Source organism: Dipodomys ordii, unplaced genomic scaffold, assembly GCF_000151885.1.
Source record: "Dipodomys ordii isolate 6190 unplaced genomic scaffold, Dord_2.0 Scaffold116, whole genome shotgun sequence".
Classification (NCBI taxonomy): Eukaryota; Metazoa; Chordata; class Mammalia; order Rodentia; family Heteromyidae; genus Dipodomys; species Dipodomys ordii.
Genome location: NW_012267332.1, coordinates 262,041 through 283,083, shown reverse-complemented (window position 1 = coordinate 283,083; position 21,043 = coordinate 262,041). Strand labels below are relative to the sequence as shown.

The window sequence follows — 21,043 nt, the reverse complement described above, 5'->3', positions numbered from 1 at the left end:
CTGGAGCTTGAACTCAGGGCCTGGGTACTGTCCTTGAGCTTTTGTGCTCAAGGTTAGTGCTCTACCACTTGAGCCACAGTTCTACTTCTGACCCTTTGCTGGTTAATTGGAAATAAGAGTCTCAGATTTTTCTGCCCTGGCTGGTTTTGAACCATGATCCTCAGATCTGAGCCACCAGCACCTGGCTAATATCTATTTCTGTACATTAAATATATATATTTCCTGAGCTCCACTTGTATCATATAAACAATGAAGGGCCTTTCTAGACCCAAGATTCCAAGATTCTAAGGATACCTTTAACCTTCTCTGATGACTCTTACCCTATCTACTTTCAGGGGAATAAGAAGTCATAAACTCTCATAGCCACATGAGCTAATTTCATTTTCAGATGTTCTTCACTTATGTAATGTTCTTTGATCATAGCAATGGTCTTTGAGATAAGTAAAGTGGGTATGTTTATTCTCAGTTGACATGTGGAATTGAGGCTCAGAGGCTAAAACTGAGCTCGTCATTTTTCTCATTGTCAGTATGCTCAGAATGTTACATGGATCATTCCCTAGTTAGTCATCATAATGGTCCTTTGAGGAATATTATACTAGAAAATATAATTCTTTACTTTTGACCAATTAAGACAGAGGCACAAGGGGGGTTACTGATTTGCTCAGGTTCATCTAGATGACAAGTGCCTAGATTTTAGAGATTTCCATTTAACAAATGTCATGTTTCTCCTCTTGTAAGAACACAAATGGGATTTTGTTTTAATAAGATGGTAGGATAGAAAAAGCACCAAAAACTGCTGAAAGCACAAAACTGTTTTGGAAAGGCAGCAGTGTATATACAGTTCATATTGTTAACTTCTACCATCTCTATCTTATCAGATTCTCAGTTATCAATCTTTTTCATAAGCTCTGTCCTCAAAAGTCCAATGAGGTGCAAAGCAGTTTCTAGAGCAGAATAGACTACAGTATATGCTTCCCACCTTAATATTCTTCACCCCTGACTGCCAATTCCACCTAACTATGTTTCAACGAAGTAGACCTGATCCATGCTTAATTCCCACTCCTATAAAAAATCTACCTGGAAAAAAATTGGACCTATTTCTATTTTTCTAGCATCTGGCTAAGGCAAAGAAGGTGACTTTCTGAATTTAATTATCTATATGCACACAGAATATGTGAATTGTTGATAGTACAAAACTAGTATGTATTTTGAGGAATTTGCATGAAAAGATGTAGTTTCAAGGAATAGATCTTAAATAAGATGAATGCAAGTATTATGGTAGGTTATTTTTTATATGTTACATAAAAATCCATCCTCACATAACCTCTCCATCTTTGGGAGGAGGTAAGATAATTTGTTTGTTAGGTGCCATGTAGGCAAAGGATGTCAATATTCTCTAGAACAGAGAAAGTGGGGGAAATTCTTATTAGTTCAGTTATACAGGTGAGCTTGCTTGACCTTGGAGAGGTGATTCAGTATTATTTCACATTCAGATAGTAATCAATAAGACCAGGTTTGTATTATTCTGTCCTGGCTCCCTTTAAAGTTTCAAAATGAATTTGAATTTCATAGCACATATGAAACCAGTTCTCAATAAGTGTTGGAGAAATTCAAGTTTCTTAAAAATTGAGTAACAATAATGCGAAAAGCTTGCCATGAGAACAATTAGGTTGAGTGAGGGTCAACAAAATTTTACATTCTAAAACAAGTTATATTGAATTGTTTTTATTTGTGTAGCCAAATTAAATATTATCATTTTTCATATATTAAAGGCAAGAAAGGCTACTGGATATAGCATATTGACTAGTCGTGTTGTTTACTGAGTCATAATGTTCCCATTTGTCCCATGAGTGGGTAGAAGTTCTAGACATTCTCAGCATAATTTTCAGGGTATTTGTAGGAAGGAGAAAAGCCTAAGAAGTGGTTAAATGCTTTGGCTGCCTCTTCTACTGCATAGAAGAGGTAGCCTGAAGTCTCAGAGAAAAACAGCAACCATTTGTGCGAGCCTGTACCTTGGAGATCTCTTCCACAATCTTGAGTGGGCAGCTGATATATCCTCTCAATAAGATTTCAGTGAAAAATTCTTAAGTACTAGAGATCCACTAGGAAAATGACATGCTGGACAAAGCATATGTTATTAACAAAATGGAAAATTACTACATGTCAGTCACAATTATCAAGTACCAAGAAAGTTAAATAAGCTTGAACAAAAATTAGCAAGAACAATTTTGTCATTTAATTATCAATAAATGTTCTCATTCATCTACACTCCCATACATGAATAGTGAATACAGGAAGTCTGTTTTGCTCATGGGTTTATTATGCATAGGTCTGACCAAATATGGTAAAAATATTAATTAAATTTCAAAAACAAAAAATTTTAAATTCCTGTGCATACCTTATACAGCATGGTATGGAAAAGCTGTTAGTCCCACTAACAGTTATATTTAAATAGTTGTGTGATCTGCTAAGTACTTTGCTGTATCTTAAGATACCCCCTTATGAAAATAGGACTTCGCAGTATCAAGTGATACCTAAAAAGGAAGGTAAAAGTTAATGTGCTTACATAACTTGTGGGTATGGGTGGGTTGGGAAAGATGAGGAAGAGTGATAGAAAGGATGATATTGATCAAGATGCATTGTACTTACATTGTTGGATTGAAACTTTTGTACAGCTACTTAAAGATAATAATAATAAAAGTCAATGTGCTTAATTGCTAGTGATAATGTGAAAAGTTTAGATTGAAATTTTTCTTAAAAAGTGGTATGTCTCTGAAGATTTGGGATTTCAGTAGTGTTTTGGGAAAAAAATTAATCAGGATTCTAGGAATACTAAGTATTCATGTATTTTTCCTCAATGGTTGTTTCCTTGAAACCATATAACAAAAATACCAAGGGTTTAATGATGTACTCAGTAAAAAAAGTTGCTTCCTAATTGCACTTTCAATACCTTCATGACTTATAACAAAAAGATTTTCTAAGCAGATCTGATGTTTAACAGAGCTTCAGAAAATATTGAAGTTTAGGTACTAATTTTGGAATGAGAAAGGGAAGACAACTAACCTGTTTGATTAGGGGTATACTTGCTGAAATACTACTTGGTCACTCACTTGCATATATTTGATACTATTATATCAAAATTTGCAGGCATGTACTAATTTGTTAATTTTAGTTGGGTACAGATATTACTGAGGAGATAACAAGTAGTACAGTTGCTCATCAAATATGTCCCCCAATCCAAGGGTCCTAATGGGTACAAGTCTATTCTCTATATACTTATAACTTTGGTGCCCCCACAATGCTTTGCTCTCAACTTCTATTGGGATGGAAGTCATTTGAAGAGCTGAACAAAACATTTTGACTTATTTATTTCCACATCTTATCTTCCAATTACTAAAGAGTTATTGTTTTAAGAGAATGAACACATTTAACCAGGACTTACAGTAGTTATAAATTCAAGTTATTTCATTTTGTTTTTCTTTTTTGTTATTTTGTTGGCTGGATTAAAAACATGGACCAATATTCTGGGTAAGTAATCAATAATCATATAGAAGACTAAATTTATAAGTAATATGAATACCATGAAAATCAACTCCTTTCAAATACAGTACAAAGGTACCTCAGTGCAGTAGGTAGCGTGTCAGTCTCAAATATAATACAAGAGTTATAAATACAAATGGAAGTATTAAAAATATGTCAAAAAGTATAAAAAGTTAGATTTCTCTGGCAGTCTTAACAATGATATTTAGCAAAGGGAAAATTTAAAGATGAACAAGCATTAACTTCTGTGATTTAATGTTGCAAACCTTTCCTAGTTAAATAAAATTATTATTGAGGGCTGGGAAAGTGGCTCAGTGGTAGAATGCTTGCCTTGCATGCATGAGGCCCTGGGTTCGATTCCTCAGCACTACATAAGCAGGAAATAAAAAGACGGAAGTGGCGCTGTGGCTCAAGTGGTAGAGCACTAGCCTTGAGCTGAAGAGCTGAGGGACAACGTGCCCAGGCCCAGAGTTCAGGCCCCAAGACTGGACCCCAAAAAAAAATTATTATTGAAAAATTTTTTAAATTTAGGGATTTAGAATATTAGTCATTAAATTGCTGAGTCAAAATATCTAATGACAAGAGCTGATGAATATACATTAATGGTCAATTGTGTTTCTACATAGCAATAAAAAACCTATAAAATACAGAAATGTCATTATTCTTTGTGTAACTTCCTGTTTTTATTTTGTTAAATCATGTCATCAGACAGAAATTTAAAAATACCTTGAATTTAAGAATCCCAAACCGTGGTTAGTATGGATGGGAGAGAACGATGAAAGTAATGATATTGATCAAGATGCATTGTACATATAAACTGATTCTTTGAACAGTAACATTTTTTGTACAACTACTTAAAGATAATGAAAATATAATTAAAAATGAAACCTGAAATAAATATTCAAATAAATAAAACTATTGGCAAAACCCCAACCTTTATTTTATATTCATAAAAAATACTTTACTTAGTTGTAGTTTGGTCCTATAATTTTGATCTAATATTTAAGACATGCTTACAGGAAATTAATGTTGTCTTTGTAATACAGAAGTATGATTCTGACATTCTTATACATAACATATACACGTATATATACAACTAAAAATGACATAAAGAAATGCTTTGATTTCTTAGGAAAACATCACAAGGTAAAACAAAGCATTATATACAAATAATTTTTAAGCATTCTGGCATATACTATATAGTGTTTTTAATCTAGAAGAATACTTTAGAAGCAACTGTTGGAAACAGAAGCACCAGTTCTTTTATGTTACACTTGGTCATGAAGGCAAGTCTCTGTGACAGTTCATCCTGGAAGGAAGAAAATTTTACAGGTGATTAAGGTTGTAACAAATATAAATCGCTAATACTTTAAACACATAACATTTTAAATAATTCTGTCAGAAACATATACAAAAACAGCATGGAGATTTTAATTTTTTAAACATTTTAAAGAAATGAAAACTTAATAGAGGAAAAGCGATGAAGGGGAGCAAAATCTATTTGCAGATGAAATGTACAAAGCTCTGGGCTAACCACATTTTGCTAATTAATAATATAATATAGTAGAAAATATGTTCATTTGGGAACTTAGTACAAGTAGATATTCTACTTCAATGATTCTTCCATAAAAGTATTTTTTCTTTATAAAAAATGAAAAATACTTTTAATAATATAAAAATGTGGATCTGCTTACTAATGTAAATATATGCATACTTTCACAAAAGATATATATATATATGAAATTATTTAAATAGACATCAGGAGAATACAAATAAAAATAATGGCTCAGGCCGAAATTTTTTTAATAGAGACCTGGAAACACAACAAATCAAAGAAAGGTTGGACAAATGGGATTGCATGAAGTTGCAGAGCTTCTGCATGGCAAAGGACATAGGTAGCAAGATCAATAGAAAGCCCACGGATTGGGAGAAGATCTTCACTAGCCATACAACGGACAAGGGTCTCATATCTAAAATATAGTTGGAGCTCAAAAAATTAAATCCCCCAACAACAAATCCTCAAAGAAACAACTGCCCAATAAATAAGTGGGCGAAAGACTTAAAGAGAAACTTCTCTGAAGAAGAAAGAAGGATGGCCAATAGACACATGAAGAAATGCTCAACCTCCCTAGCCATAAAAGAAATGCAAATCAAAACAACATTGAGATACCACCTCACCCCAGTTATAATGGCAAAAATCAAGAACTCTAACTGGAGGGGATGTGGACAGAAGGGAACCTTACTTCATTGTTGGTGGGGAATGTAAACTTGTTCAACAACTTTGGAAAGCTGTATGGAGGTTCCCCAAAGGACTTCACATAGAGCTCCCCTATGACCCAGCAATCCCACTTTTGGGCATTTACCCAAATGTTTACAAACAAGACCACACTAAAGCTACCAGCACAACTATGTTTATTGCAGCATTATTTACCATACCTAAGATATAGAACCAACCCAGATGCCCCTCAGTAGATGAATGGATCAAGAAAATGTGGTATATATACACAATGGAATTCTATGCCTCCATCAGAAAGAATGACATTGCCCCATTTGTTAGGAAATGGAAAGGCTTGGAAAAAATTATAGTAAGTGAAGTAAGCCAAGCCCAAAGAAACATAGGTCCCATGGTTTCTCTTATTTGCAATATCTAGTATATGTATGAGTCAAGCAGAAAAGGTCAGATAATGTGATGTTAGGATAATGAACCCTTAGATATGTATTTAAATGTTTTTTTTCTTTCATGCATTTGTTTCTAACACATTTATAAGATTATTTCTTTGTTGCTTTGTATGTCCCTCCCCCACAGTATAACCCTGCTTTCACTATATTTGATGTCGGTGTAATTTGTGGAGGAGATGGGGAAAAACAAGTCGTTTAAGGATACAGGTGGACCCGTTGCAACAATGAGAAGTACAAGTTGTCATGTCGAAAACGAACTTTACAGCTTTGGTGGGGGGGGAGAATTGGGTGGGGGGTGGGAGGAGGCTGGGAAGGGATATGAAGGGTAAACAAAGGAGGAGGCTGCAATGCTTGATAAGAAATGTACTCATTATCTTGCCCATGTATTTGTAACCCCTCTGTACAGTATGTTCACAAAAAAAATAAAAAAATAAAAACAAAACCAACCTCATCCTGTTCCATGGACGCAATGCTGGAGCCAACAGACTCTGTTTGGCCTTGTGAAAACTCCACATTGAGATCAAGGCTAAAAATCAATTGAAAAGTATTAACAAAAATGATTGTTATAGTATTTTATAATAAGTATTTCAAATTTAAATACTACATCCCAGATTTTACCTTAATTTATTAAATATATTTTTGTTATACTTAAACAGTTATATGAAGGAGTTTCAATTCAACTTGCCACTTTATGAGTATGTTGTGTCTTGATAAGTGTCATCCCTTGCATCAAGTTCCCCACTACTTCCATTTAAGTAAACATAGAGTAGACTCATAAATCTGTAAATAGAACTTAAAACATCTCCTAAATACATTCTTTAGGATAAATGATATTACTAATTTCAAAGTATTTTTGTTGAGCCCACATCATCCATGTGGATGATTCAATCAAAATAGAAAAGCTAATAAAAGATTGAGAATTGATCTTGTCTTTTCTACATAAGACCAAAGCAATGGTCATCTGATGTACTATATTAACTCAAGATTATTAAGTCTAATTTATAGCAAACAGAAATTAATATGCTGAAAAAAGGTAAATCAGGCTAGGTAAATGTAGTCTCACAATACATATCTAATATTTAAGTCAATTTCAATTTCAGTATTTAGCTCTGGACTGACCTTAATAGAAATAATTAATTCCCTGAATCCAATTATAAAACTGAGGTTCAAAAATGTTAAGTATGTTGTTAAAGATCACGTTGTGTCAGAGAAAGGATTTGAACCAATGCTGGTTGAACCAAGGCTGGTTTGCTTCCAAGGTTCTCTATTATAATCTCCGTTATACTATTTCTTTAGGGTATTAATTATTCTTACCGCTTGTATCAAAACCAGTGTATGTCAATTAGTGTAAAAAACGATATATGGAAAACACAGTAATTTTACTAATAATTATATGATGCTATTGACACATTATTACTTGGAAAGGGAAAGATACTAAAATTTTGTTGTGAGAGTTACAAAATCCAATAGCAATTGGATATTTCATATCATTAAGTATGGACATTAGTTTTGCTGTATCTGTACTTCTAACTTGTTTTTATTGCTCTTGTCACCACCAACCATTACTTGACCTAACCCATTTCTCAAATCTAGAGACATGTCTGGCTTCACAACTGAGGGAAAGGTTGCTAACTGTTACTAGTGAATAGTGGCCAGGATGCTGTTAAACATCCTACAATGCACAGGAAAAAATGTTCTGGTCAAAATGGCAACACTGCACAGGTTGAGAAATACTGCTTTAAACTTTATCAAAGAGTTTCCTGCTGATATTGATTTATGACTGAGGGGAAGTAACACTGTAATTTATTTCTAAATTCTATTATCTCATTTAGTCTTCTCTTTTGTGCCTGTCCTGTGGCTTAATCTCAGACTGGTGCTGCATCTGAGCTTTTTTTACTCAAAGTTATCATTCTACCAGGTGAGCCACACTTCTGCTTCCAGCTTTTTGGTTGTCAATTGAGTCTCATAGGTTTTCCTACCCAGGCTGGGGCTGCTTTGAACCATGATCCTCAGATCTCAGAGTGGCTAGGACTGCAGGTATTAATCACTGGTACCTAGCTTTCATTTAGTCTTTTAGTAAAAAATTTAATTTAATATCTAAGATAAACAGAAATAAGTTCTTCTAATATGGAGTCTTTTAACACATAATACCTTTGTTTCTTTTATAATAGTCAATACAAAACACCGTTACTACCAGCTTATTAGCATGTGAGCTGAATTAGAATACTAACAAGGCAAAAAAAGTGGACAACCTATCTTCAAGCCTTGTAATCAAATACTGAGTAGCTTATTTTATTAACTTGGATATTAAAATTTGCCAATGACAAATTAGTGATCAGCAATTATACCACAGCAATATCCATTAACTCTATTCCCTATTGAACTTTCTCCTTCCAGAGAGGGAAAAACAGACTATATAAACTTTATTTCAACCTATTAATCTACTCTTGAAGATAAAATCTAAAATACTTAGTTTTGTTATTTTAGAAAATTTTATTTTATTTTTGTGTTGTTCCATGGCCTAGGTGCTATCCCTGAGTTTTTTTTTTTAATAAAGGCTTGTTAATTAGAGATAAGAGTCTCATGAGTTTTCTTGCCTGGGCTTGCTTCAAAATACAATCCTCAGATCTCAGCCTCCTGAGTAGCTAGGATTGCAGATGTGTGCCATCTCCGCCTAGCTAAAACATGAATTTTTAAAATTTATGGTATAACATGACATCTGAAACACAGAAATGAACAAGTCATTCCCTTCAAACATGAAAGACTAAGAAATAGTCTATATTGAACATCCTGTTTCCAACAGCAATACTATAAATAGTGTTGATTATTTGCTGTCTTAAAAAAGCAAATAAACACAAGTAATATGGCTTTCTTTTGAATTATTTGTATATTTTGTTTTCAGGACTCAAATTAAACTTATTCAATGAAGCTTTTTGGGAAGATCATTCATGAAAAATCCAAATATGCTCTTCATAAGTAGGTATTAAGCCAATATTTGAAAAATACTGTCTTTCTTGGTTACCTTCTTTCATTTATCATCATATATTAAATGAATCCATCTCAAGAGATTTTTAAAGAACAAAGCCACACTTTTATGATTGCCAAAAATGAGATGACAAGAGTCTTCTAGTCATTAAGTTTTAACGTCAAAAAACAAAATCTAATCAATGGTAGTAAATACTAAAATTTTCATCTATATCACAGTTTTGGAGTGGTAGAAATTTCACACAGGATTTCACACAAGCTAAGCAAACACTCTACCACTGAATCACACTAAAGAATTTTAGAAACTAGATATTGAACTAAGATTATCCAATAGCTCCTGAATAATATCTTACCCAGCTTCATCTGCCATTTCTTGAAGAAACATATCCACTTGGTTCTAGAAAAGGGATAGTAGAATTTATACTTCAATAACTTGAGCTTTAAAGGGTAGTTTGGACTTTAAAAAAGGAATTTCAAATGTTTTTTCTTTCTTGCAATTATTTCTAACATATTTATAAGATGATTTCTTTGTTGCTTTGTATGTCCCTCCCCCACGATATAACCCCTGTTTTCACTGTATTTGATGTTGGTATACTTTGTGGAGGGGTAGGGAAAAAACAAATTGTTTAAATAGGGATACAAGTGGACCCATCGCAACAATACATTATATAGAAAAACAAACTTTACAACTTTGGTGGGGGGAAAGGATGGGAAGGGGAAACAAAGGAGGAGGCAACAATGCTTGATAAGAAATGTACTCATTACCTTGACCATGTAATTGTAGCTCCTCTGTAGGCATTTTCACAATATAAATAAATAAATAAATAAAAAGGAAAAAAAGGAATTAGAGATCGTCACATGAAGTGATATAAGCTAGCTCCACAAGGACATGTGGAAGCTAGAAGGAAATAAAACAAAACAACACAATCAAGGTTACACTAGTAGAAGAGGGACTACTAGGAGGTAAAGGGGGAAGAAAAAGGAGGGAAAGCAAGAGGTACAATAATAGCAGTAAGGGTTAATATATTCAAACTAATATATTCATGTATGAAAGTGCCACGATAAAATCCTTTTACTTTGTACAATTTAATTTATGCTAATAATTTTTTTCATTACACCCAGAGCATGCTGATATATTTTAAACAAAGGCTTTTTCTATTAACATTAAATTCTTTTTTTTTTTGGTCGGTCATGGGGCTTGAACTCTGGGCTTGGGTGCTGTCCCTGCGATCTTCAGCTCAAGTTGAGCGCTCTACCGCTTGAGCCACAGCACCACTTCCTAACATTAAATTCTAAAGCCTTATATAATGAAATAATTAAAAAAATACCAGGAGTAAGATTCATATATGATTTGTACCTCTGAGGAATGTATCTCTCTAATGGAATGACTCCATTTGTAATACTCCATCACAATCCACTGTGGTTTCAAAATTTTATTGATACAAATTACATAAAGGCGTTTGTTATTTTTGTTTCATACATGCATATTGTACTTTGAACAAATTCACCCCATCTATTGCTTATGAATAAGAACCTCTTACCAGTTCTTAACAGATTTTGTTGTGTTTCAAAATACTATTTTCATGTGTGTACATATATATATATATATATATATAAGTATATATGTGTATATATAAATGGACTTCAAACATTTTAGATATATTTATATATATGAGTGTATAGATAGATATATGCATATAATGCACTTTGATCATCCCTCTTCAGCCTGATTTCTCATTCCCCTGTCTTACTGCTTCCTCATGCAAGCCAGTTACAATTATATTCTATTATTATTTTTCTTAGGTTTAAATTCAGCATATAAGCAAAATCATGATGATTTAACTTTTAGAGTATAATAACTATATTTCAGATTGATGCAAATTTGATATTTAGGAACACTTTCTAGTATTTGGAAGAACATTGTGTCTATATTGTAGACACTTTATCTTGTCATTATTCTTCAAACAATGCAATGTAATTATTATTCATATCAGATTTATATTGCATAAGGTACTAAAAGTAATTCAGAGATATTTTAAATTATAAATAAGAAGATATACAAATGTTGTATTTAAATACCATGCCATATATATACCTATGTGTGTGTTTGTATATATATATATATGTATATATAAAAATGTATTTGAATGTTATCTGGTGTCTATAGATACTAAACAATGACTGAACTACTTTTGTAAGGTTTTGGGGTTTTTTTGAGGGAAGATAGCATGCTGCCCCTATGTAGCCTAAGCTGGTCTGATAGCTGATGTCTAGCTGGCCTAAATCTAAAGAGCCTCTGGCTTCTATCTCCATAGTACTGAGATTACAGGAATATGTATGAGATTACAGTACCTGAGATTACACTTGGCCCTATACATAGATATATACTAAGGTACAGGGAGCACTCAGGGAAAACACAGCTGTACAACATATTTTGTATTTAGAAACGAAGTTCTAAAATGTGATCATAGCTCTACAAGTAAGAAGCTGTATGATTTTGATCAAGCCATCAACCTTATTGTTGGAGCCTTAGTTTCTCTTTTTATTCATTTTACAAATGTTTGAAATATATAATACAAATTCAAAAAATAATACAGCACATGTGGATAACATTTTTGTCATTTTATTTTATATCTAAAGTAGAATTATTTGTATTTTGAAAACTTCTTTTGATTGTGTTACATATTTTTCTCTGACTTTTATTCTTATCTAAGTATTTAGTTAATTCAACTTAATTCCTATAGGATATGTCAGTATAGAAATAAATTAAATTTAAATCCATTCTATTTCTGGACATTTAAATTTTTTTGTAATTTCTCCCTATATAGAGAAAGTGCAATAAGCATGTATTTGTGTATCTTTGTATACACAAGGACTTTTAGTGCATATATTTGGAAGTGGAAGTCCTACATTATCAATCATGTACATTGTCATATATTTAAATTTATTCAACAGGGCTGGGATGTAGCTCAGTGGCAAAGCGCTTGCCTAGCAAGCGCAACGTTCTGGGTTCGATCCCCAGTACCAAAAAAGAAAAGACAAAAAAAATACAGTTAAATTTATTCAACAATCTACAGAAAGTAATGAACACCTGTTCTATGCCAGACAAATGTTTTACATGTTATGGAGGCAGTGATAAAAAATATTTATGCCAGTGACTTGTAGGAAGGAGAGAATAGCATCATAATTTTAATATTGCTGTGTGTTTTAATTCCAATGAGCATAAATGAAATTTAATTTACAAATATAGTTAAATTGAAAATATGGGAAAAGATCTGACATAGAAGCAAGAGATTACATTATTTGTCAATGTCCATCAATATACCAATGACATTCTTCAAAGAACTAGAGAAAAATCTAAATATTCATATGGAAGCACATATGAATATAATTAGCTGAAAAAGTACTGAACAAAAAAAAGCAAAGCTGGAGATATCACAATACCCTATTTCAAGACATAATACAGAGCCAAAGTAACACAGGCAGTATAGTACTATTGGCCTAAAAACAAGACACACAGACTAATGGAACAGATTGATATCTGAGAAATAAAGCCACACATCAATATGTAACTGGGTTTTTTTTGGACAAAAGTACCAAAATAAATACTTTGGAGAAATGACAGCCTCTTCAATGAGTGATTCCAGGAAAAATGGCTATTCACATATAAAGATCTGAAATTTCTCTTTTATATCACCTAGTAGAAATATCAATTCAAAATGGATCAAAGACCTAAAAGTATGAAAGCACTAGAAGAATACATGGAGGAAATACTCCCCATAGCATTGGTATGGGCCATGAATTTTTTGGGGTATATCTCTAAAGCACAGGAAAAAAAAAACAAAATAGACACAAAGAATTGTACAAATCACAAGAGATTCTGCACAGCAAATGAAACATTCAATAGTGAAGAGATAACTAACAGTACGGAAGAAAATATCTGCCACTTATTTGTCTGATGAGGACTTAATATCAAGAATATATAAGGAATTAAAAAAATCAAAAGTAGCCAGGTGCTTGTGGCTCTCACCTGTAATCCTAGCTACTCAGGAGGCTAAGATCTGAGGATCACAGTTCAAAGCCAGCAGGAAAGTCCATGACACTCTTATCTCCAATTAACCACAAGAAAACCAGAAGTGGTGCTGTGGCTAAAGTCGTAGAGCTGTAGCCTTGAGCGGAAGAGCTGAGGGACAGCACCCAGGCCCAGAATTCAAGCCCCATGACCGACCAAAAAAACCTAAAAACTCAAAAGTCAAAAAATTAAATAGCCGGGCACCGGTGACTCACACCTGTAATCCTAGCTACTCAGGAGGCTGAGATCTGAGGATAGTGGTTCAAAGCCTGCCTGCGCTGGAAAAGTCTATGAGGCTCTTGCCTCCAATAAACCACCAGAAAACTGGAAGTGGCACTGTGGCTCAAGTGGTAGAGTACTCGCCTTGAGCTGAAGAGCTGAGGGACAGTGCCCAGACCCAGAGTTCAAGGCCCACGACTGACCAAAAAAAAAAATTAAAGAAAATAACCTAATTAGCAAATGGACAATGGACATACATTTCTCAACAAGAGAACAAATGGCCAATAATGTATTTTAAAACTGTTCAACATCACTAATCATTACAGGAATGCCAATCAAAATCAGAATGAGCTATCACTTCACTGTACTAAAAATAGCTATTATGAAAAATTGGAGAACTCCAAGTGCTGGTAAGGATATGAAGAAAAGGAATTGTTACACATTGTTGGTTGGCATGTAGTTTAGTACTTATTGTGGAGAATAGTAAACTACTTCCTCAAAAAGCTGCAAAAATGACTTAACATTCCCCAGACTAGAAGCCAGGAATGGGGAAGGGGGTATGGTGAGGCTGGATTTGATGAATTCTCCTCAAAGGACATATCACACAGATTTCCATTAACATGTATAATTAATACACATTAACAAAAGTGGAGAAAGTCAGATCCTCAAAAAAATGGAATTCTTTCAGAGATATAAAGGAATTTCTCTGAATTGTTACTGTTGATGTAGTCAAATAATTGTGCTATTGGTCAAAATTCATAGCATTGCCTTTAAAAGGTGTTCAATTTATCACACATTAATTTTTAAAAAAGAAAAATGAATTTTGGACCAGAAAACAACATACTGTAAACAGGAATGTGGTACATAGTTGGAACAATGATTATTTCTAAAAGTAGGGGCAGAATTTTTAGCTCTCTTTTTAATTTTTTTATTTTTAAAACTGAAAATAAATCTGTCTTAATATTAAAATTTACATTTTAGTGTATGCATTTGAAGGAAGAAAATAAAAATTTAAAGAAGCACATGTTATATTAGAAAGTGATATGTAATAGATACATGAAAGTGTTCAATATCCTTAGCCATAAAAAAGCTCAAAATGATGGGCTGGGAAGATGGCTCAGTGGTAGAGTGCTTGCCTTGCATGCATGAGGCCCTGGGTTCGATTCCTCAGCACCACATAAGCAAAAAGAAAAAAGCTGGAGGTGGCACTGTGGCTCAAGTGATAGAGCGCTAGCCTTGAGCTGAAGAGCTGAGGGACAGCACCCAGGCCCAGAGTTCAGGCCCTACCACTGAACAAAAAAAAAAAAAAAGAAAGCTCAAAATGAAAACTACACTGGGACACTATCTCACTCCAGTTAGAGTGATAGCTATCAAGAAAACAAAAAAACAACAAATTCTAGACTGGATGTGAGAAAATGGATCTCTCATACACTCTTGGTGGGAATGTAAACTAGTGCAGTGTTTGTGGAAATTAGTGTGGAGGTTTTTTTTTTTAAGACTAAAAATAGATATCCCCATGTCCTTGCCATATCACTATTGGGCATACATCTAAGAAAGAGCAAATCAATACACAAGAAATACATCTGCATAGCCATGTTTATTAACAACTCTGTTCACAATAATACAAAAGATGGAATTAACTGAGGTGCTCAGCAACAAATGGTTGGATAAAGAATATATAACACATACACATACACACAATGGAATATTACATAGTTATAAAGAAAAATGAAATGTCACTTTCAGTAAAATGGGTACAACTGGAGGACTTCCTACTGAGTGAGATAAGGCAAATTGAAAAAAACAAAGTACCACATTTTTTTCACTAAAATGTGAAAGCTATACCTAAAAGACATACATACACATGGCCATGAACATAAATATCCATACACATAATTACTTCAGAGGGTTAGATATAGAATATGAATCACACTCAGAGACTACATAAGAGAAGGAGAGGGGAGAATGATAAAACAAAGAAGGTGAATAATTGTGTAACCATCTAAGGTACGTATGAAAGCAGCACCGAGAAACTCAAGAGAAGACCAAAATCAATACCAGTAGGATCAAAGTGGAATAAACTCTTTGGACTAGTGGGGAGGGATGTTCTTGGGGGAGAAAACAGAAGATTAAATACTGTCAAAATACACAATTTGAAACTATGCAAATGGCATGGGAAGACCTGTTGTTGATGCTATTTCTTAGAGGACAATGTGCAGGGAGTGTGATAGAAGGAGTCCAATTGATTGGAATATGGCAACTTGTGTGGAGATATAACAACGAAATCTCCCTACTCAGAATAACTGATATAAGCTAATTTTAAAAATGAAAATGATATGTACTGTGGAAAAGATATAGAAGGGAGGCTTGGTGGAGAGTAGGGCATGAAAGTGCATGGTTATGTAGCTTTAAGTAGAGTTAAAAGAAAATCACTTGAAGGGAAGGAAGGAGGGAGTCATATGGATGTGTGGAGGAAGAAAACGCAAAGAAACTGCAAATGATAGATTGGCTATAATGCAGAAATATGGTCGTGTGGTTGACAAACAATAAGGAAGCAAAGTGCCTGAATAAAATAAGCAGTAATAAAATAAGCAGGCCAGAAAAGGCCAGAAAAGTAGTGTGTAGCAAGTCTTACAAGATCTTATTACTCAGAATCTGACTTTTACTCTGGGGGTAATATGGAGCCACTGGAAGGTTTTGATCAGAAGAATGACATAACTAAATTTACTTTAACAGGATCATCTGGTTGCTACAATAAGAAGAGAATAAATAATACTAAATTGTTTTACAAACTGCATAATCCCATATTATATATTAGCAGGATACAAGTAGTATATTCAATCAATTCATCTGTGTTTTGTTTTTTTTTAATGAAGAAAGCCTTGTGTGCATTTGCATGTCGCCAGCAAAAGGCACCATAATTGAAATTGAGCTGTTCCACAAATCAATCTCAGTTTTTTTTAAAATCTAGAAGGTATTTTTAAACATCATCAAACATAACATCTACATCTTACAGTAATACACACTGAGGCCCAGGAACATAGGTATTGTAATTAACGTCCCGAAGTTAATTAATGGCAGGGCAGGGATTAGGAATCCTAGCACACATACTCAAGTCATCAATCCAATTTACTTGTGCTCCCAAAATTCAATTAATCATAAAATCATAACTGAGGACCACTTAACGCACATGCAAAAGGGAGATGTGCAGAAAAGAGAGCACTTACATGCTACTGATAGGATTGTAAATTAGTCCAACCGTTAGGGAAAACAGTAAGTACCTCAAAACACTTTAAAAGAACTACCATGATTCAGATATCCCCCAGTGGAGTAAATGAAAATAGTATGTCAGAGAAATATCTGCACCTCTATATTCCTTCCAGCACTAGTCACAATAATCAAGAAATGGAAAACAATTTTAGAGATCCCCCAAATGATGATGGTTAAAGGAAATGTGGTATGAATGCTCAATGAAAAACTATTTATCCATAAAAATAATTAAATAATATCACTTGTGATAATATAGGTAAAACTGAAGGCTTTTCTGTTAAGTGAAATAAGATAGGCACAAGAAAGACAAATATTTTATGATCTTACTCAAATGTAGACTGTATAAAAGTTCATCTCATAGAAGTTGAGAGTAAAACGGTGGTTACCAGAAGTCAGAGAAGGAGGATCAAGGGCTAGGGAGAGGTTAGATTGGTGAATACTAATTTACTCTTAAATCAGAGCAATTGTAGTGAGGTGAACAAATTAACAGTAATGTACTGTACATTTTAAAAAGCCAGAAAGTTGGGCTGGGAAGTTGGCTCAGTGGTAGAGCGCTTGCTTTGCATGCCTGAGGCCCTGGGTTTGATTCCTCAGCACCACATAAGCAAAAAGAAAAAAGCCGGAAGTGGCGCTGTGGCTCAAGTGGTAAAGCGCTAGCCTTGAGCTGAAAAGCTGAGGGACAGCGCCCAGGCCCATAGTTCAGGCCCCATGACTGGACCCCCCCCAAAAAAAAAGCTAGAAAGTTTTCACCATAAATTATAAATGTCTGAGACATATGCTTAATCTGATTTGAAGATTACACATATTAAAACACTAATTCACCCAATTAATATTTACTTCTTAAGTTTTTATGTAATTATAATAAATGTAACAAAATAGTACCAGTAGCAACAAGGTGTAGCTAGGTTCTATAATTTAGACATGTGACCCAATATAATTTCCAGAACTCCAAAGCAGGCTAGATAATGTAGTACTCTGATCTTGCATTGAAAATCTAGGGGTAAAGCAATTAATTTCCTAATTGCATTTTGCAGTAAACTACGTTTATTTAGAAATGAAAAGATGGGATTCTTGTATTTTGAAGTCAGATGATTTTTAAAAAACTACTCTACACACGGAAATTCTTACTTGTGGTGGTGTTAGAGTTGTAGATCTACCCATTGTGTCTTCCATTTGTTGTGTTTGAACATCCAGTGTTTCAAATTGGTGTTCAAATTTGTCCATTAAGGCAGAAATATGTTAAAAATACATTCATATGAAATCTTTTTTTTTGTTATCTGACTATCAAATAATAATAAAAGTCTTTTTTTAACCTTTTCAAGGTTCATAGTCCTCAGAGAAGCATCCATAGAAAACTATACCTGCTGTGGACTTTGCTACCTATTTGGAGTATAAAACAGATTTAGCATACCATGTTATAAATAATGCTGGCATTTTTGTAGTCTCTTAAACTTGTCAGTTATATATCATTTATGAAAAGTGCCTACATTTTCCTTAGGAGTAAAAATATACTATGTATTCTCGTCTAGGTATTGTCTATCATATACCTTTGATTTTCTACTTCATTAGAAAAAAATCACATCTTAGTTTGAAAAGCCACTACCACCACAATTTTTCTCATTAAGTACTCTATTACTACATTATTCCAGTCCATGATGGCCTTTACCAGGAAATTATAACAACTTTAAATTTCTGACAACTCTTCCTATCATACTATAATTAAGCTTAAACCAAGAGTTTCTACTATTTATAGATATTGTCTTACTTTGCCGGTTGTTACTGCAGTCTGAACTCTGGCTGTGACAGCATCAATTGTAGCACCCACTCTCAAGAAGTTGATTGCTTGATTTTTTTTGACAGATTGCCTTTTCAGCATGAATTCTGGCAACTTGTGTATTGCCTCTCTGAATGGCCTGTTTTAATCAGAGCAAAAGCAAAGTACATATTGTTGAAGACAAAGAGCAGAAGAAAATACTGGTGAAGACAAAATATTTTAAAAGAAATGACTCCAAAAAAATAAAAGAAATGACTCCAAATTAACCTATAATCTGTAAGACCTATTAATTTACTTTTTCTGGAAACATTTTGTCTTAAAGTATTAGAAGCATAATACAGTTCTTTAGTTTTTTAATCTTTTGATTAGAAAACACATGTTCATTAATACTTTACAAATGAGCATATATAGAACAATTAAAAATTAAAATTGTTCATGTTCAAAACATTGAGACATTTTCACTATTTCAATATCTAGTTTCAATATATATTACAATATAAATGCATTTATTACTAAAGAACATAGAGAACACTGTCTTAGAAGCTGTTTTCATGTTTTAGAAGCTGTTTTCTCATGTATGAAATGAGAACATCCTCTTAAATAAAAAATATGTAACTACATCATCATTTCTAATGGCTGTACTATTAACCAGGATTCTAACGTGTAACACTACTGATGGAACAGAAAATGATTAGATGTTACATGGACATTTTCTTCATACACTTACCATATATCACTTTGTATCTATATACATAGCTCTCTCTCTCTCTCTCTCTCTCTCTCTCTCTCTCTCTCTCTCTCTCTCTCTCTTTTCTTTTCCTGGTATAATAAGTTAGGCTAGGGATAAAGTTTAAAGGAAAATAAGTAAATTTAAAGAAAAATTATTAAATAAATGATTCAAATGGTCCTTCACTACAGTAAAATGGAGGCAGTACAGAAATGGCTAAAATTTGAACACAAGCATGAGATTCCTGATGGTTAGATATTAATTTAAATTATGTAATAAGGTAACAGCAATCTGATAACTATAAAACATTTGAAACTTTATACACTTTCCAAGTATTTTGTAAAATAAATTCCTAGATGCAGAATTACTGGATACAGATGTATACTGTTGTTGGTATACTGGGCTTTGAAGTCAGGACTTCATGCCTGCCAGGCAGGTGCTCTTCCACTGAACATGTCTCTAGCTCGACACAATTTTAATTGCCTTCTCTATAATGCTGGTAACAATATTTACTTTTCTGTATAACATATCTGTTTTTTCACATAAACTCACCATCATAGGATATTAAAAACATATTCTATGAAAACCTAGAAAGTAAAAAGTAGTATCTAAATTTTTTTTATTAAAGTGAGGTTAAAAATGCTGGCAAGGATGCATAGAGAAAGGCACCCTTATACATTGATAACTGAAAAGTAAATTTGTCCAGATTCTATAATCAGTATAGCTAAAATTGGAACTTCCATATGATCATGTTATATCTGGGTACAAACAGAAAGGAATCAGTTACTATGTAAAAATAATACATGCAGACCCATGGTTGATGCAACACTATTCACAATAGCCAAGATATGGAATCAATCCAGGTCCCACTAACAGATAATTAAATAAGAAAAATGTCACATATATGCACAACTCAGCAATATTAAACCATAAAGAAGAATAAAATTTTCATGTGTAAGAAAATGGATAGAAGTGGAATTCATGTTAGTTAAAACAGCCAGATGCAAAAAGATAAATATCATGTTTTCTTTCATATGCAAAATCCAGATTTTTAAAAAGGCAGCCAGAAGTCAGTGGCTCACACCTACTTACTTGGGTTGCTGAGATTGAGAGGATAGTAGTTAGAGGCCAGCCTAGGAAGAAAACTATGAGAACTTTAGCATTTAGTGGGCCCCTCTCCAAACTGTCTTCTTGGCTAATGCACTCGGCATTCTCCAGTCTATTATTTCCAACCAAAATCTGCTTCCTGACCACTTGTAAAATAATTTAGTTTAATATTAGATCGCAAATCAGGGAAGAGTCTATAAAAGGTCAAGGAGATTTGAAAAGTGGAGCATATACAGTAATAGAAGCAAATCAAATGATTTCAGCGTCCACAATCAATGAGATCAAATATATCAGATCAAAATATTTGGCAAAGTGACTTGGGAGGTCCTTGTGACTATTGAACACAGCCCCAAATAAGTGAGAACTGCAGTTTTAACAAGCTAATGAGTGGAGAGAAATTTAAAATATTTAAAATTCAATGTGAGTACTCTTAGGCATTTCAGGGAGGAGACAGTTAATGAAACCTAGGTGTATTTTAAGGTTGAATAAACTTAAAAGCATAATTTTGGCTAAAGGCAAGGAGTCAGTGAAGATAAGAAGGTAGAGAACTCAAGATAATGAAAAGGAGATGGTTCATGAAACAAAGGCCCAGGGCAGAAATAAAGACAATTGAAGAGAGGAAACAAGTCATAATGTTAAATATATATCCTAGAAAACTAAGAATATCAAA

At 33.5% G+C, this 21,043-nt stretch overlaps 1 pseudogene; it reads right to left on the bottom strand.

Moving 5' to 3' along the window:
* Positions 1-4,753: 4,753 nt before the first annotated feature.
* The window catches only part of LOC105995199, a 33,818-nt pseudogene continuing 17,528 nt past the window's right edge, over positions 4,754-21,043 (bottom strand).